The following is a 17,558-nucleotide window of genomic DNA, read 5'->3' on the forward strand; positions in this document are numbered from 1 at the left end:
AGAGCAACAAATTTAAATGAATTGTTCAGTAGATAAAGCACTCACAGTAATTCATATTATCACTTAATTAATAACCTCAAACTTTTAACCCAGGAACTAGTGGCTCATGCTTGTAATCCTAGCTACTCCTACTTAGGAGGCTGAGATCTATGAATTTCCATTCAAATCCAGCCTGGGCAAGAAAGTGTGTGAGTCTGTATCTTTAATAAACTACTCAGGACTTCCTGTAAGACAGCAGAGGAGCAGCAGAGCCCTAGCTGAGCTCCCTCCAACATCGCAGTTTTCCCATCCCAGAGAAACTTTTACTCCTAGAAAGACAGCCAAAGTAAGTTATAACAGTACAAGGATTCTGGCCAGGAAGGAAAAATCAACTTTGCTAGTCTGAAAACACAGATTTGAACCCCGGGCAGCATCCCGCCGCCACGCCATGCTGGTTCCAGCACAGCGCCCCACACTCCCTGCAGCTGAAGCACTCAACCAAGACTGGGGAGAAATCTTCCAGACGACTGTTTACAGACACGGATGCAGGCTGAGCACAGATGGGCTGAAATCGCAGAGAAAGCGTGACTACCCCAAGAACAACATTCTCACTCGCGCCCATAGAGCAGCTTTTGGCAGGTAGCCCTTCCCCCACCACCAGAGCAAAGCGCCATCTTTGACACGGAAATAGGGTCAGATCAGACTGGAACTAAAGGTGGCCTCGGGAAAGCGAGCACAAAGCGGCCATTTTTGAGGAAGGCAAGAGGGACCAACCAGTGAGAGCCAGCTCTGCCCAGGAGAACAACCCTTGCACAGGCGGGAGGCTTGTCCTGGGCCTCAGCTCAGCTACAGGTGCCCTGCCCTGCCCGCAGGAATTCCTAAATTAAAAGCGAAAGCCAGGAGCAGCTATTGACAGCACAAAAGAGCCAGACAGGAGAACAAACAGTTCCCAAAACAGATAAAAGGTCCCATCACAGAGGAATCCCAATTCCCAGCCCAAAACCGAGCTGAATTCCATACCCAGCTCTGCTCAGGAGGCAGCCACGCCCAGGAAGGAGGATCCTCCCCCAGGCAAGCAACTCTCAGCCAGGTAAACCAGGCCAGAGGCGCCCCACCCTGCTGAGTCCACAGCCTATTCAAAGCCAGGCCTTAAAGGCAGCAGCCCCACAGCAGACGGGAGAAGCCACGGTTCCCGAGATTGTTCACATCGCCCATCTACATTGGACACCCAAGTCTTACCTGCAAGCTGTGTGAACCACAGCGACCCAGGATTTCACTAACAGGGGAAGAGGGTCAGAGCAGAACCACCCACTGCAAACTGAAAGCAAGTCAAACAGGCCAAGAAACAAAATAGACTGCAGACCATCACAAGGAAACCAGAGACTGTAGAAAGACCACCAAACAAGCAAGACTCCATTTTTTTCTCAAACATTTTTCTCGTTAAACATTCTTTTGTTATTTTTACTTTTTTATACTTTCATTTCTGAAACGTCGTTTTTTTCTTTTGTTCTATCAAGTTTTTTTTTTTGTTGTTGTTGTTGTTCGTTTTTCTGGTTTTTTTTTCTTTTTTCTTTTTTTAAATACTTTTTCTCTGTTTTGTGCATCTGTCTTCCAGTATTTTTCTTCATTTCTGTCTTTCCATTCTCTTTCTTTAAAAATTACTTTCCTATGAATAACACCTCCACTCTTTACTGCTAACTCTCCATTGACTACCATTTTAACCTTGTTCATTCTATTGATTCTACTCTCCTCCACATTTCTGAGTCACTGAAACTAAACCAAAATCAATGCCCCCCCCAATACATTTTACTCTATTCTCTTTACTACCTCTAACTTACCCTCCTGACTTACGTCCAGGACCTCCAGATTCCAATGACTCCTGGTTACTGGATAGAGGGTATCCCTGCTTAAACCGAATGAATCAAGGGGTTCATAGAGAAAGCCAGTCCAAAAAGAACTTAATATAAGAACAAGAATTGCTCATAGGGTTGTAACAGTAAATAAGTAACTACTGAATACAGGATTCAGGATTGGATGTTATACTGAAATTGTATTTTTTTTCAAATTTTTATTATTAAACTGATGTACAGAGAGGTTACAGTTTCATACGTTAGGCATTGGATACATTTATTGTACTGTTAGGAACACCAAATCTAATTTTATATACAGGTATACAAGGTATATGTATGTAATTGTGAACTTCTAAGATGTACAAAACAGTGCTCGGTAAGGTCTGCTTTGGGTCTTAAATGGCACTCACAGGTGCTTGTAGATTGGCATTCCCAATCCAAATGGGCAGAAGAAACACAAGAAAGATGGCAAACAATGGAGTCTTTTCTCCCAATCAAAACAAGCAGGACACAGAGCAGTCAATCAAAGGCATAGAAGAGAACCCTGAAAAGGCTCTACAAAGTCTACTGATAATCATGTTAAATGAAAAGTTTGAATCAATAGAGCAATCCATGCATAAAGTAATAAATGATTTCACGGCCTCGAAAAATAGAAAGATAAATGAAATTCAAGAGTCAAATGAAAAGATACCTACCCAGGTAAAAGATTTGAGAGACAGCACTCAAAACGAAATTAATGAAGTAAAGAGGTCCATGCAGGACTTAAGATATTACATGGAAATCATCAGGAAAGACCAGTCAGAAGAAAAAGAGATTCAAAATCAAGTAGCTAGCCTACAGTTCCGACTAGCTGAAGCAGAGGATTGAATCTCAGGAGCTGAAGATTCCCCAGAATCTATGGAGAAAGATCAAAAATCAATACAAAACCAATCCAATCGACAAAACAGATCACTCCAGGAGCTCCAAAACACAATCAGGAAGCCCAACTTAGGGATAATAGGTATCAAGGAAAACCTAGAGAAAGAAGTTAATGGAATAGGCAACCTATTTAACAGAATATTAGCTGAGAACTTCCCAAATATCCAGAAGGATAGGATTATACAGATACAAGAAGCATTTAGAACCCCAAACAAAACTATTCTGATAGGACATCCCATCGACACATTGTGATCAAAACAGAATCAATACAGTCGAAGGAAAGAACACTTAAAGCTGTTAGGTAGACGAAAACAACCACATATAAAGAAAAGCAATCAGAATTACCCCAGACTTCTCAGCCAAGTCCATGAAAGGAAGGAGAGCCTGGAATGAGGTATGCCAAACCCTAAATAAAAATAACTACCAACCAAGAACACTATACACAGCTAAACTCTCATTCATAGCCGAAGGTCAAATAAAAGTCTTCAACAGTAAGGAAAAACTAAAACAATATCTCTCCACAAAACCAGCTTTATAGAAAATCCTCAAAGACGTACTATACAGGGAAAAATAATCAAGATCCCAATACAGACAGAGAAATGAACCCTAACTAGTAAAGCAGAATATCAGATCAAGAAATGGGAAGGCACAGCTTTTAACAAGATAGCTATAATGAAAGGAAAAAATAATCATCTCTCAATCCTCTCAACATTAATGGAATTAATTCTCCAATCAAATGACACAGGCTCATAAATTGGATCAAAAATCAAGATCCATCTTTCTACTGCTTCCAAGAGACACATCTATCCAGCAAAAGTAAACATCTTCTAAAAATGAAAGGCTGGGATCAAATCTATCAAGCAAATGGCCTCCATAAGCAGGTTGGAGTTGCAATCCTAGTATGAGGCAAAATTGACTTCAAATTAAAAAAGGTAAGAAGAGACAAACAAGGTTACTACATTAGTATGTAGTAAAGGGACCTCTCCTACAGGAAGATATAACCATCCTAAATATCTATACACCAAATACGGGAGAACCCAACTTCATCAAATAAACACTACTGACTCTAAAAACACGCATAGAACCAAACACATTGATAGTTGGGGACTTTAACACGCCACTGTCACCTCTGGACAGATCAACACGCCAAAAACTGAACAAAGAAACCACAGAACTAAACAATTGAATAGATCTACTAGACTTAACCGACATCTACAGAATATTCCATCCAGCAACAACAGAATACACATTCTTTTCAGCAGCACATGGAACATTCTCCAAAATAGCTCACATATTAGGGCACAAAGAAAATCTGTACAAATTCAGAAGTATCAAAATCATTCCCTGTATTCTCTCAGACCAAAATGGAATAAAATTAAAACTGAACTCAAATAGCCACCACAAAAAATCCTACAATTCATGGAGGTTAAACAACACACTGCTGAACCATCAGTGGGTCATTGAAGACATTAGAACAGAAATTCAAATGTTTATGGAATTCAACCAAGATGAGGACACAAAGTACCATCTCCTTTGGGACACAGCAAAGGCAGTACTAAGAGGAAAATTTATATCTCTGACTGCATACACCAACAAACTGGAGAAAGAGCAACTCAATAATTTAAGGAAGCACCTTAATTTCCATGAAAGAGAACAACAAGCCAAACCCCAAGTCAATAGATGGAAGCAAATAATTAAAATCAAATCAGAATTAAATAAATTGGAGACAAAAAAATTGAAAGAATCAACAAAACAAAGAGTTGGTTGTTTGAAAAAATCAACAAGATAGACAGACCCTTAGCAAACCTGACCAAAAAACGAAGGCAGCACACTCAAATAAACAAGATAAGAGATGAAACAGGTAACATCACCACAGAAACAACCAAAATTCAGAACACAATATGGGACTATTTTGCAAACCGTTATGCCAACAAATTCGAGAACTTGGAAGAAATGGATGATTTCCTAGAAAAATTCATATCGCCAAACTCAACCATGGAGATTAAAAACTTCTAAACAGACCCATATCCAGTATTGAAATAGAAACGGCATTAAGTGATCTCCCATCCAAGAAAAGCCCAGGCCCAGACAGATTCACAGAAGAATTATACAAGGCCTTCAAAACAGAACTCAAACCAATATTTCTCAAACTCTTCAATGAAAATGAAAGAGAAAAGTTCACTACCAGACACGTTCTATGAAGTCAGTATAACCCTCAGTTCCAAAAACAGACAGGGACTCATCACAGAAAGAGGACTATAGACAGATTTCCCTGATGAACATAGAGGCAAAAATTCTCAACAAAATTCTGGCCAACCGACTTCAACAGGTCATCAAAAATATCATACACCATGATCAAACTGGATTGATCCCAGGGATGCAACGTTGGTTCAATATATGCAAGTCAATTAATGTAATCCACCACATCAACTGGACCAAGGTAAAGAACCACATAGTTTTATCACTGGATGAAGAAAAAGCACTCCATAAAATCCAGCACCCATTTATGCTAAAAGCCCTGGAAAAACTGGGATTCCAGGAAACACTTCTGAATATAAAAGGCAATTTATGACAAACCAATAGCAAGCATAATTCTAAATGGTGAAAAACTAAAGCCATTCCCTTTAAAATCAGGAACAAGGCAGAGATGTCTGCTCTCTCCCCTTCTCTTCAACATAGTAGTAAAATTCCTAACCAGAGCAAGTAGGCAAGAAGAAAATATAAAGGGGATCCAAATAGGAAAAGAGGAAGTTAAACTTTCTCTCTTTGCAGATGACATGATCCTATACCTAAAGAACCCCATAGACTCTACCCCCAAGCTACTAGAGCTGATCCAAAACTTTGGCAAAGTTGCAGGATATAAAATAAACCCTCAAAAATCAACTTTTCTCTATGCTAACAACCAGAAGACCGAGGCTGAAATCAGGAAAGTAACTCCTTTTGCAATAGCCCCAAAGAACATAAAATACCTAGGAATAACCTTAACCAAAGAAGTGAAAGACCTCTTTGATGAGAACTTTAAAAGCTTGAAAAATGAAATTAAGTCAGAACTAAGGAAACAGAAAAACCTCCCATGCTCCTGGATTGGGAGGATTAATATAATCAAAATGGCAATATTGCCAAAGGCTATCTACAAATTCAGTGCAATACCCATTAATATCCCAACACCATTCTTTAATGAAATAGAGGAAGCAATCCAGAAATTCATATGGAACAATAAAAGACCTAGAATAGCAAAAACAATCCTAAGCAGAAAGAACAGTGCTGGAGGAATTACAATACCCAACTTCAAGCTGTTTTATAAAGCTATAGAAATAAAAACAGCTTGGTATTGGCACCGGAACAGGCCTGAAGACCAATGGAACAAAATGGAAGACCCAGAAATGAACCCAAAGAACTACGCCTACTTAATCTTTGATAAAGGAACTAAAACAACAGTTTGGAAGAAAGATAGCCTCTTTAACAAATGGTGCTGCAAAACTGGTTCAACACATGCAACAAACTAAAACTAGATCCTTGTATATCACCCTGCACCAAAATCAATTCCAAATGGATCAAAGACCTTGAAGTCAAAACAGACACCCTGAAAACACTAAAGGAAGGAGTAGGAGAAACACTTGGGCTCCTTGGCGCAGGACGGAACTTCCTTAACAAAGACCCAGAAAGGCTACAAATCAAAGAAAGGTTGGACAAATGGGACTGCATCAAACTACAGAGCTTCTGCAGGGCAAAGGACATAGCTCGCAACATAAACACAAAACCCACAGATTGGGAGAAGATCTTTACTGGCCATTCATTCAACGGACAAAGGCCTCATATCTAAAATATATGTAGAACTAAAAAAAAATTACCTTCCTCCAAAACAAAACCGCAAAGAACCAATAGCCCTCTCAACAAGTGGACTAAAGACTTAAAAAGAGACTTCTCTGATGAGGAAATAAGAATCGCCAAGAGACATATGAAAAAGTGCTCTACATCACTGGCCATAAAAGAAATGCAAATCAAAACAACATTGAGATTCCATCTCACCCCAGTAAGAATGTCCTATATCAAGAAAACTAACAATAACAATTGTTGGAGGGGATGTGGCCAAAAGGGAACCCTACTTCATTGTTGGTGGGAATGTAAACTGGGTCAGCCACACCGGAAAGCAGATGGACATTCCTCAGAAGGCTAAACATAGAGCTCCCCTCTGACCCAGCAGCCCCACTTTTGGGCATCTACCCAAAAGACCACAAACAAGAACACACTAAAGCCACAGCACAACAATGTTCATCGCAGCACAATTTGTCACAGCGAGAATATAGAACCAACCCAGATGCCCCTTGGTAGATGAATTGATCAGGAAAATGTGGTACATATACACAATGGAATTTTATGCCTCTATCAGAAAGAATGACATTGCCCATTTGTAAGGAAATGGAAGGACTTGGAAAAAGTTATACTAAGTGAAGTGAGCCAGACCCAAAGAAACATGGACTCTATGGTTTCCCTTATAGGGAATAATTAGAACAGGTTTAGGCAAGTCACAGCAGAGGATCACAAGAGCCCAATAGCTATACCCTTATGTACACATAAGATGATGCTAAGTGAAATAAAGTCCATGTTATGGAAACGATTGTTATATCATTCTTGTAACTACTTTCAACATGCCATGTGTATCTGTAGCTTCTATTATTGATGATCTTCTTGTATCACTTTCCTTTGGTTGTACCTACACTATCTCTGTATCTTATCTGAGTATTTGGAAAGGATGTATACTGGTATTAGAACTAAGAAATTGAGAGGGAATGCCAAAATTGAGAGACACAGGGTAAAAAAAAGACAAACAACTACAAAAGAAATACTTGCAAATCTGTTTAGTGTTAATCAATGGAACAACTCATGGGGGGGATGGGAAAGGGGAAGAGAGGAGGGGTCATGAGGGACGAGGTAACAAACAGTTCAAGAAATGTATCCAATGCCTAATGTATGAAACTGTAGCTTCTCTGTAATTCAGTTTGATAATAAAAACTTTTAAAAAAATCAATAAAAAGTAATTTATGTAGAAAAAAATAATAAACTACTCAGAAAAAGCCAGAAATGGTACTTTGATGTAAGTGGTAGAGCATTCGCTTTGAGAAAAAAAGAGGCTGAGACAGTGCACGGGCCGTGAGTTCAAGTCCCAGAATGGACAAAAAAATAAAAATATAAATACTAATTGTTGATTTACTAAAATTCCTTGGGAAAATGTAAGTTTAATATTCCATAGAAATGAGGTATAAAATGTCAAAAAAAGTTTCCAATTAGATTCCAATTGCTTTAGATACTATTATATTTTTTGTTTGAATTTTCTTTTTTAATTTTTTTTAAATTTTTATTGTCAAACTGATGTACGGAGAGATTAGTTTCCTTAGTTAAGCATCGGATACATATCTTTTACTGTTTGTTACCTCCTCCCTAATCCCCACCTCCCTCCTCCCTCTTTCCTTTTCCCCCCATGAGTTGTTCCGTTGATTTACACCAAATAGTTTTGCAAGTATTGCTTTTGTAGTCATTTGCCTTTTTACCCTGTGTCTTTCGATTTTAGAATTCCCTTTCAGTTTCCTATACTGGTACTGGTATTAGATACTATTATATTTTATTCTTTCTTTCTATCCTCATATTACTAGCAGCTATTTCTTATTAATTTGAAAAAGAATTCGAATATAGAATTCTTTTAGAAACAACTTGAATGAAGAAAGAATACTACAATAATAGTCATTGCTGTGCTTAAATCCAGTCTCAGGCATCTAATGGTTATAATAGTTAGAAAATAATACCATTAGGTGAAGCCTTGTTCTTAATCCTAACTTGATTTGTAGATTTCTAACATTCTCTTAATGGATGAATCTGTGTGTGTGTATGCATACATACATACATATATATATATATATATATATATTTTTTTTTTTTTTCTCCTCGTCGTCCTCCTCCTCCTCCTTTAATGGGTCCTGAGGATTGAACTTTTGGGCGTGGGTGCTGTCACTGAGCTCCTTTTGCTCAAGGCTACCACTCTACTTGAGCCACTTCTGGCTTTTTCTTTGATTTAATTGATGATAAAAGATTCATAGACTTTCCTGGGCTGGCTTCCAATGCAATCCTCAGATCTCAGCCTCTTAAGTAACTAGAATTATAGGCATGTGCCACACATACCTAGCTATATGTTTACCTTTAATACAACACCAATAAAGACTTATATGGCGTTAAAGATAGGGATGAATTTGATGCCTCAACTTCATTATGTAAAATAAAAGGGAAGCACAGAAATGGTGGGACAAATTTAGCAGTGATACTATATACTATGTTGAAAATGAACTATACAATTTGTGAGAGAGGAGGGTTAAGAGGGAAAAAAACTGGGAGAAAAGAAGGGAAGAGTCCCCAAATTCAATGTCTATCCTAGACCTCCAATATGCTTGGTATATGTCATCAGCATCATCTCACAGATAGAATGACTTAAATTTCAAAATTCAGAGGACTCAAATTCATTTACATACTTTATCTTTTGACGCATCACAAACTGTAGAAGATTCCTGTTTCAATGTAGTTAGAAGAAAAACAGTGTGAAAACTTCAAATCGCTTTGTTTTATTATTTTCATTAGCATATACCAACCATGTAATGATTTCACTGTGATAATTACATAAAGTTCAAGTGCTTTTAGGAAATTAAATTTTATCTGAAAAATTTTCATTTCACACGTTTTCTTCTCAATATACCAGAATCTATACGTTTAGAAAAGTAGAAATTATTTCTGGGTTCTGGTGTATCATGCCAGTAATCCTTGCTACCTGGGGAGGCTGAGAACAGACACACTACAGTTCAAAGCCATTCACAGATAGAAATGTTTAAAAGATCCTATCTCAAAAATACCCAGTTGAACAAGGGCTAGAGCTGTTATTTAGAGTGTAAGCCTAGAATGAGTGAAACCCTGAATTAAATTCCTGGACTCCCCCAAAAATCAGAAATTATATTGATGAAGTCCCTTAAAGATCATCAAAATAGTAAGTGATATATAGGTAGATACTAATTATTATATTCTGCATGTTAAAATTGTGAAAGAAGAAAAGAATTGTCTTTCTAGGAAACAAACTTAATTAGTTTTTGTCTTTTTTAACCACAGAGGTATTCATTGACTATTATCCAATTAAAGTCTTTTCTTAGTTAAAAAGTTTTAGTCTAATGTCACCAAATATTCCAAAGTTGATAACAAATCCTTTTACAAATAAAACAATATTTATTTAAATTTGAGTTTTTACACAGGGTCTCCAAACAATTTATAAGTTTATCAAGGTATAGATTTAAATAGTATATTCATATATATTTAAGTAAAAATGAAGTCCATTGTTTTAAAAGTTAGAATATTTTATATTACATGAGTGAGTGAATAAATAAATCACAAAAGACAATGTTTTGAATAAGTTTAACAGATATTTAAAATATATACATTATTAATATGAAGCAGTTATGTTACGAATATAACAATTCTTTTGGGGGCTGGGGATATGGCCTAGTGGCAAGAGTGCCTGCCTCATATACATGAGACCCTGGGTTCGATTCCCCAGCACTACATATACAGAAAATGGCCAGAAGTGGCGCTGTGGCTCAAGTGGCAGAGTGCTAGCCTTGAGCAAAAAGAAGCCAGGGACAGTGCTCAGGCCCAGAGTCCAAGCCCCAGGACTGGCCAAAAACAAAACAAAACAAACAATTCTCTTGAGAGAATTGTTATTAGGGATTAAATGACTCACAACTAAATATTAGCAATAACTTGATTTTAAAGTATTTCTTGAAATCTCCTTTCAGTTTGAGATATTTATCATGTTCTATTCAAAAGTAGGAAGTAAAATTGCAATGAGAAAAATTAATTGAAACAGTAGGAAAAGTCTATCTATACATTTTACCATATTATAATACATTGTTTTAGAAGAGAATTATGATAGGAATGATAAACGAGAAGAGGTAGGAGAAGACTAATTATCATTTCAGTATGCTTTCTATACTGTCATCCTAATTTACAGATAAGCCAAGATAGCATTAAAGCCCATAATGGATTTTTAAAAATCTTATAGTCAATAAGTCATAGCAGAGAAACTTAAATACAGATCTTTGTTAGAGTCATTGTAGTACATCTACTTTAACATGTTGTCTTACTATCTTGTAGAGTTAGGGATGTGTATGAAAATTCTTGAGTCCTATGATTATAATAAAAATTACCTCAAGGGGCTGGGGATATAGCCTAGTGGCAAGAGTGCCTGCCTCGGATACATGAGGCTCTAGGTTCGATTCCCCAGCACCACATATACAGAAAACGGCCAGAAGCGGCGCTGTGGCTCAAGTGGCGGAGTGCTAGCCTTGAGCGGGAAGAAGCCAGGGACAGTGCTCAGGCCCTGAGTCCAAGGCCCAGGACTGGCCAAAAAAACCCCCCAAAAAAACAAAAAAAAATTACCTCAAGCAGTATATTACTACAGAATTTGTAAAACTGTAAATAAGTGTTTAAAAACCTATCATCCTTACTTAAATTCACATAGAACAAGGTCATTTCTGAACCCTCTTCATTTTTTTTCACAGAATACTGCAGTGAGAAGGTACTTCACATACTGGCATATGAATCCAATATAGAAATATACACGAGATCTAAATTACATAAAACTTAGTGATAATCTTTGTGAAGAGGTGTTTTATAACTAGTATCACAGAGCTAAGTCTAGCAGAGGGGATAAATATTAAACAAATAATTACGTAACTAATAACTGCATAATCACAATGTCTATTCATTGACTATGCCGTTTAATATTCATTTTATCTTATTTTCTCATAAGGAATAATCCTGAGTTTCACAATGCTCTACTTTATCTTTTCTAGTCACTTGTGACCTATGTTTCAAGTTTTATTCAAAGACAAGCTTATAATAGTTTATGGAGATGTTGTCTACTACTAAATACCTATATCATGTAAGTTTCTTTGTTTTCCCCCCAACAATGGTAAATGAGTTTCATCTTACAAGAAATTCCTATCAACTTGTAATGGCTGTCTAAGGTGTTAACTTAAGGGTCTTCTGAGGTCAAGTTCTTATTTGGTAAAAGAGAGAACTACATAATTTGGAGATGCTTTTCATAGGCAGTGAAAGAAGAGGACATCAGCTCCACTTCTGGCTTTTTAGTAATTAACTGGAGCTAAGAGTCTTACAGACTTTCCTGCCTAACCTGGCTTTGAAATGCGATCTCAGATATCAGTTTGATTATAGGTGTGAGCCACTGGTACCTGGCTTGTTATTTTTTTCTAAGACTATATCATGTGCCTCAAGTACACTAACAATCCAAGGACAATAGATATTTCTCTATGTCCACAGCATCTATACACACTTTGAAAACTAGTCACTTGATGATAATAATGAAATAAAATTTTTATCAAGATTTTTAAACTCCATTTATTTTGTAGTTTCAAACTATTAATATTAAAACCATGCAATATTTGCTATACATTTTAAATAATAAGTTATCTTTAATATCTTGACTTACTTTAAGCGTTAGGATATTTATACCACTAAGAATTAAGTATATATCTGTTAAATAATAAAATGGAACAAAGAGAAGTTTATTTTAAGAACAGATTTAAATCTTTCTTAAAAGTTATAAATCTGCATCTTATAACTTACGCCTTACATGCTCATGTCTGAAGATTTTAATTTATATTTTGAAAGGCTTTACATTTTGCTCATAGTAAGTGTTCAAGAAATGCATGTCTTTCAGAGAGAAAGAGTTCCATTTTACATTCTCACCCTGATAGGGATGAATATTGATCATATTCCATAACAGCTCACAGTTTGTTATACATTAACTGCTCATTCTTTGTGCCAGTAAGATTGTGCTGGAACAGCAAATGAATTTGGTGCATTCATTTAAATGATTCTGCAAACCACAGGCTACCCAGTTGTCTAATGATAAGAGAGCCCCAAAGCCACCTGATCTCTATTAGACATCCTTATTTTTTTATTTATTTACTTTTTGCACACATGGTCAGTACTGTCAAGATCTGAATACTGAGAAAAATGAGAAGGAAAGGTATACCTCAAACTTAATCATGAAAAGGGGTTTTTATTAATTCAAGCATCCGTGATGATGTGGCTAGGTTGGAAGAGGAATGGGATATAAGATCTGGAGTGCTTCATCTGCTCCAAGACCAATGCTGGTTTTGGCACTACTCTCACTCCAGTGAGTTTCAAAAAAACAAGCAGGTGCTAGCAATCTGAGAGACCACATGCCAGCTACAGCTGCTTCAAACTGATTCAATTACATCTGCCTGAATAGTCCCAGCACATCAAACCACTTGAAGAGATCCATAGGCTTCAAGGAGAAGGTCTATCCTGAGGTAAAACTGCCCCTGAGATAAACGCTTATGAATCTCCCAGTTTTGAAATAAGGGGTCACTCCATTGCCTGGCGCAAGATAAAGATGGGGAAAAATTGATTTGCTTTCAGTTTAAAATTAAAAACTGGTTGGAGAGAACACAAAAGGGCCCTTTGAATGTTTATGTTTTAAATTTGACAGTAGCTGAAGTCTTGAGGATACTTTGAAACAGCCCGATTTTGTGAGAACATTACTCAAATCATTGAGTACAACACATTTACAGAACATACTCTTGGGATCTGGACTTCGCTCCAAACCTTGTTTGTACAAAAAGGGGCCAAGCAGCTGGGAAATTCTGGAGTAGAGTGTGTCCTCATTAGTTCCCATCTGCCACCAGAACTCAGCTCATGGCAAGTTTGGCTAAGTCCTGGTGTACTCAGGTCCAAATGTGGGTCAGTTTTAATTACACTATACAGAATTCAGTGTGCAGTTTTTAAATCCTTATAATACAGCACAGAGGAATGGGCAGCTCTCCAGCTAATCAATTTTTTAAAAGTACATATATAAAATTTTAAACCAGGCTAGACAGACAGTGGGGGGGAAAAATCTTATAAATGAGTACAATGGTTACTTAAGAGAATTATTAGTGAAATTGGGTCATGAGCTAGTTTTGCTCTACAACTTCAAAGTGAGAAATAAAATATTTTCATTGGTAAGATGGAAAACTTACATAAGGTATATAATGCCTCTTGTTCTTTAGTGTGAGTGTGTAATGCCAATGATGTGGCCAGATTAGAGTACATAACTCCAAGAGTGCTGATTTTCACACTGCAGATATATTTCCTATATATTGTCCACATTCAGCCCTTTTCAATGTTTATTGCTCATGGAAAATATTGCAGAAAAGAAAAATACCTGGTAAAGGTGAAAAAAAACAAAACTAAGGCAAAAAAGAGAGGGGAAGAGAGGAGGGGAAGAGAGGAAGGAAAACGAGGACAGAAGAGGGGAGGAGAAGAGAGGGAAGAGGATGGGGGGGGGCTGTCCAAAGTATATGTGAGGAAAGGAAAACTCTGGTCATGACTTGGCTTTCATAGCCATCCACACACATATCAGCCAGAATCAAACCCTGATTACGTTCAGAATCTGTCCTGCCCAAAAGCTTCATTAGATGCAGAAGAGCTAAAACATTAAGCTTTCAAGGCTGTCAGGGGTTTTCAAAGGAGGAATGATGTAAGCAGCCAATGCTGGACATTGATGAAATAACACAATGTGCCATTCTGAATGCATAAAATATCCATTGGTATGGCCCTATTGATAAAATAAAACAAAACACAACCTTAAATGTTCAAAGTATATTTAGGTTTTTGACCGAGTTGTTATGAAGTTTATCCATTTAGTAGCAGTATATAATACTTGGTTTAAATGCTAGTATTTAATATTTAGTAGCTGTGTGAATTTGTATGAGCAACTTAGTCTATATGGAATTGCATTTCATCATCTGAAAATTGGAGAAAATAAAATCTACCGATTGTAAGCATTGTCAAATATTTATATATATATATACACACATATAATATTAGTTATCTAACTATTGTGAGTTAAAGTGAATCCCTCAAAAATATGCTTTGAAGTAATAACCTCCAGTACCACAAAATATGATTTTATTTGGTCTTCAGTGACGTAATAAGTTTGAGGTCATTAGAGTAAACCCTTATATAATATGGTAGATTTCCTATGAGAAAAAATTTGGACACTGAGACAAAAGCTCACAATGGGAAGACATTCTAAAGAGACACAAGGAAAAGATGTCCATCCATATAAATCAAAGGCAAGGAACAGATCCTTCTCTCAGTTTGCAATGGTGGAAGTTCACACTGAAGGGAGTTTGTATTGGAGGAAATCAGATATTCTACTACACTAATTTCTTCCTCAAGAAAAAATTAAAACTAAAACTACACAGCTAGGTACTCACAACAGCTAAGCTTTCTATACTTGGGACTACTTGCAACAACCTTGCTAAGGGGACTTTCAGTTTATTAGTATGCTGTGAGAATACATTAGCAAGTAGGAGTGATTCTTCATTGCTTCATTGATGGACCTCATTACAGGCTCACGCCTGTAATCCTAGCTACTCAGCATGCTGAAATCTGAGGATCAAGGTTGGAAGCCAGTCAAGGCAGAAAAGTATGAGACTCTTATCTCCAATAAACTACTAAGAAAAGATCAGAAGTGGAATTGTGACTCAAGTGGTAGAGCACTAGCCTTGAGTAAAAACAGCTCAGGAATAGCACCTGAACTCTGAGTTCAAGCCCTAGGATGGGGGAAAAAACAAACAAACAACAACAACAAAGAACTTCTAGTTTTCAAAACAAGTGTGAGAGTTGTCTGGGTTTGTAGTAACAAGGCATCTATCACAAGCCACACTTCAATAATCAAGAGATATTAAAGCAAATGTGACTATCCCTTAAGATTTTCTTAATGTAGCAAGCATAGTTGGAAATTGTGAGTCATGCTGAATTGAGATACTTCCTAGCTATCCTCAGAATCATATCTTCCCAAAGCCAATTGTATATTAATGAGCAAACCTCATGCTTCCTTCAGATTCCTATACTAACCATCACACTTACAGTTTAACAAAAGATAAAAAAATTTAAGCAGGGAAAAGTATTAGCTACTGTGTATCATATAAGGTATTTCCATAGTGAACCCATACTCAATCTAACATTCATCATTAAAAACTGAGACATTGTGGCTGGAAATATGGCCTAGTGGTAGAGTGCTTGCCTCTTATACATTAAATCTTGGGTTCAATTCCTCAGCATGACCTATATAGAAAAAGCCAGAAGTGGTGCTGTGGCCCAACTGGTAGAGTGCTACCCTTGAACAAAAAGAAGCCAGGGACAGTGCTCAGGCCCCGAGTTCAAGCCCCAGGACTGGCAAAAGAAGTAAATAAATAAAAACCTGAGACATTGCTATTACCACAATATTATAGATGTGAACACTTGAAGCTTAGGCAACCTTGATCAGATAACACAGCTACCAAATTATGTAGCTAAAATTTTAGTGCATGTCAATTAGAATCTAAAAGTCCTAAGTTCAAAAACAAGCAAGAGATTTAGGATGCAAGTGTCCATATCCACCATTGCTTCCAAGACAATGATTTATTCAAGGTATTCATAGGCTCCTTTGAAACATCTAAACTCAAGCAAATAGTAGATGCCTTATTGCTGAGAATGACCCATCTAATTCTCTTTATGATGGAACCAAGATCATTCTAAAGGTAGTCAATCAAGTTAGACAGAAGAGATCTCATTGGAAGAGCACATGATAAAGCCTAGTAGTTCAACCTTTGAACACATAATAAAAAAAAAAAACTAAGTATAGGTTCTCAAAGAGATATTTGTACACTTCAATTCATAGCGGGGTTTGTCATTGTTAAAATATGGAAGTACTCCATTAATTAATAAGTAAATAAATAGCATGTGATATATACATGTACTGTAATTTTTAGTCTTAATATGAGGAAATTAATATGTACCATAAAATGCATGAAAGCTGAGGACATTAGCAAATTGAAAGAAGTCAAACATCTAAAACATATATATATATATATATATATATATGTGGTTCTATTTTATATGACTAGGACTGGACAAAATCATCAAGACAGACAGTAGAAAAATAGTTGCAAGGAGTTGGAGGGAGGATGGGGGAAATATTTTGTCATGTGTATAGTGTGTCCGTTTTATAAAATGAAAGACTGATGGGAATAAATGGTTATGACTCCCATATAAGCATCATAAGTGTGATGAACTAAATATCTATAAAAAGTTAAGTATTTGTTTCCCTCCCAAAAATGTTGAAAAATGGTAAAAAGTATACACAAGGGTAATCTTGAGTCAGCAGATGGATTTGTGAATTTAAAATTTTCTTTTAAACTAAGAAAACTGAAGGGATGTATGAGGGTGGAAAAAATGGAGAAGAATTATGAGTAACATAATAAAGGATAACATTGATAAAGATTCATAATACTCATAAACTGGTATATTGAATTCACTCCTCTCTGTGCAACTACTTGAAGATTGTGTGTGTGTGTGTGTGTGTGTGTGTGTGTGTACAGGAGTGTAGGTATGTAGGTATGGCCCAGGTATGTATGTATATATACACATATATATACAGGTATGTTATATGTACATATATACATATATGTGTATAGGACTATATGTAATATAGGAATATATGTGTGTGTGTGTGTGTGTGTGTGTGTGTGTGTGTGTGTATACCTTATACCTGTGGCCCAGGTAGCAGGGTATTTGCAAGGTCCTGAGTTCAAACTCCTCCCCACCAAACAATTGTTAAGAGCCTCCTTTAAAGCTTTGGAAACACAGATAAATTTCCATATTTGAGACGATCTACATGATAATGCACAGGCGTGGCTCCCAGTT

The 17,558-nt window shown here is 36.7% G+C and overlaps 1 protein-coding gene across 16 annotated transcripts in view; it reads right to left on the bottom strand.

The window, feature by feature from the left end:
- Zbtb20 (zinc finger and BTB domain containing 20) overlaps nucleotides 1–17,558 on the bottom strand; it is a 748,243-nt gene that overhangs the window by 555,574 nt on the left and 175,111 nt on the right. The window lies entirely within an intron of this gene.

This window comes from Perognathus longimembris, chromosome 5, assembly GCF_023159225.1.
Source record: "Perognathus longimembris pacificus isolate PPM17 chromosome 5, ASM2315922v1, whole genome shotgun sequence".
NCBI lineage: Eukaryota > Metazoa > Chordata > Mammalia > Rodentia > Heteromyidae > Perognathus > Perognathus longimembris.